The 2,500-nt window shown below is 40.6% G+C and overlaps 1 protein-coding gene across 2 annotated transcripts in view; it reads right to left on the minus strand.

Moving 5' to 3' along the window:
- LOC125037359 (enhancer of polycomb homolog 1-like) overlaps positions 1-2,500 on the minus strand; it is a 36,508-nt gene that overhangs the window by 9,606 nt on the left and 24,402 nt on the right. The window lies entirely within an intron of this gene.

The raw sequence follows: 2,500 nt of genomic DNA on the forward strand, positions 1-2,500 counted from the left end.
AAAAGCACAAAAAATAATGGAAATTTCCACTGAAACTCTACAGACGTCCCTGCCATCTTTGAAAGTCTACAGACCGACCCGCCAACTTTAAAAAAACTCAACAGGAATCAAACCCAGTGTTCCGTAAAATCTACGGGATTTCTCATAATCCAGATCCCCAGTGGTAATCGTATAATGCCTCATAATCAATAAACCTCCCTAAACTTAACCCTGTGGCTTTTATACACTACGATCTATATATTCCCTAGCCAGAGGGCTCTGCCCCCTGTACCCCTAGTAATATATAAACCTAACCTAACCTAGCCTAGCCTAGCCTAATTATATGCGCCTAACCAGGGGGCTACACCCCCTGGACCCCCGCAGCTTTAAGAAAATATGATTTATATATTCCCTAGCCAAGGGGCTCTGCCCTCTGAACCTCCACTAGATATAGCGAAAGACCGAACTTTTCTTCGCTTCCTTCTATGGTCCGAATTCCTTTGTTTTAATCACTTTTTTCGGCATTTGGGGCACTTGTTGGGCCCAAATATCAGGCTGAGATAGATACTAATATCTATTTGTTCTATTTATCCACTATATGGCTTTAAAATAATGAGTTACGCATTACATTTGTTTTGGTCCTGACAAGCTAAACATGGATGGGGACTCAGAGCAGTGTCATGCAGAGCCTTATCTTTGTCATTTCCCGGGAAATCTGAGGCCACTGCAGATTTAGTTGTATTGATTCCTACTCTATTTTTTATGCTCTACAAGATGGCAATGTCCATTTTGCTCTATCTCCATGCATCGCTCTCGGTAACATTAACCAAAATTACAATAGAAGTTCTCAGCCACCTTTAACCACTTGGATCCACATGACACGACCATCACATTATGAAAAAATTTGACTGAGTGGTGGGTGACGTGAACATGTCACAGAAAAATATGGCTGAGGATTTGGGTGACAGGAACATGCTGTCATGAGAATTTCAGCTGAAGGCCAGGGTGACAGGAATGACTTGCCCCAAGTACATGAAGATCTTGGAGGGTGATTTGATGCAGTTGGCATCTAGAAGAGGACCCTTGCATTATTCCTACAGGCAAAGGAATGTGGAAGAGTGACTGGAACAGTACCAGCTCTAGGGAGGGCACTAATTCCATGCTCAAGACCCTATTTCTGCCCTATTCGAGTGCAGGTTGTATTACTTTAAATTTAATATTACTAAATAATTTAATAAAAATCACAAATAACAATATGTTACATATTGTTATTATTATTCCATTGAGTTATGGACAACCTAAAGAAATAATATGGAGTATGTGCTAGGAAAAAAAATCCATCTCCTTCAATAGTGTAAATTGAATGACAAATACTGACAAACAAAAAACCCTTATTCAGAAAAAGAGAAGATTGCAAAGGGGAGGCAAGGAGTCTCTACACCGCACATGAGTGTTTGTGGGTGCCTGCACTACAAGCCACACACCCATTAGAGTGGCCACTCAAGTAAATCTAATACCCAGATTGTGGATCACATGCAGGCAGCGAAGCACTCTGATCCAAGGGGTTAACTCATTGCCTCCAGGTGATGTATCATTGACAAACTACATTTACCTGGGTGACATGAATTGTCATTTTACTGCCAGCACATCTGTACTACCAATCTTTACATTTCAGCTCAATAACTTGGCCTGTTGCAAATATGAGTGTGAAAATGTTAATGTGTGATATTCGTGCTTGACAATTACACTTTTTTTCTTGTAGATTGCTATCAAAATAAGTAAGGCTGACATGTATTACTGAATAATATACACTGATGAGTTTTATTGCCCGGGGGGGTTGTCCAGTTGTGAGCAGACAAAATAAAATGTGCCCTAGATGGGTTTTTAACCCACTGGATCCAGCAAAAGGGATGTGAATAACCTTGCCATGACTGCACAAAGCTTTTGGAGGAAGATTAGATTCAGTGGGCATCTAGGAAGAGGTTCTTGCATTATTTCCACAGTAAATGGTGGTGGAATGTGCTATGGAATGAGCCATAGCTGGAAGAGCACTGGCTCCAGGGAAGAAACTATTCTTATACTTAGAATCCTATTCCTGCCTGCCATAAAAGGAACCACAAAACTGATCAACATGAAAATATTAAAAAATGACACAAGCAAAATGTTACTTACATAGTCTATTACCATCTAGATACAGCAGAACAAATGTTCTGCTATATCTGGCAAAAGAGCAAAAAATGCTTCAGCAGAAAAAGAGAGAACACCATTGCAAAGGGGAGGCAAGAAGTTGTGGTACCATACACAAATATTTGTGTGGGTCAGGCCTGCAAGTATGCATAATCCCCAAATTCTGGCCCATATGCAGAAAGTGAGGCATCTAGATCCAACAGGTTAATTGACTGACATAACTTTCTATCTGGGTTCCCTAGAATGAGACTCCCCCCCCCCCCCCCCCCCTCATAAGAAGGAAGTAAATACCATGTTAATAAGTTAGGCTTTATCTGAAAACAAATCATCACTT

This window comes from Penaeus chinensis, chromosome 23 (genome assembly GCF_019202785.1).
Source record: "Penaeus chinensis breed Huanghai No. 1 chromosome 23, ASM1920278v2, whole genome shotgun sequence".
NCBI classification, from domain to species: Eukaryota; Metazoa; Arthropoda; class Malacostraca; order Decapoda; family Penaeidae; genus Penaeus; species Penaeus chinensis.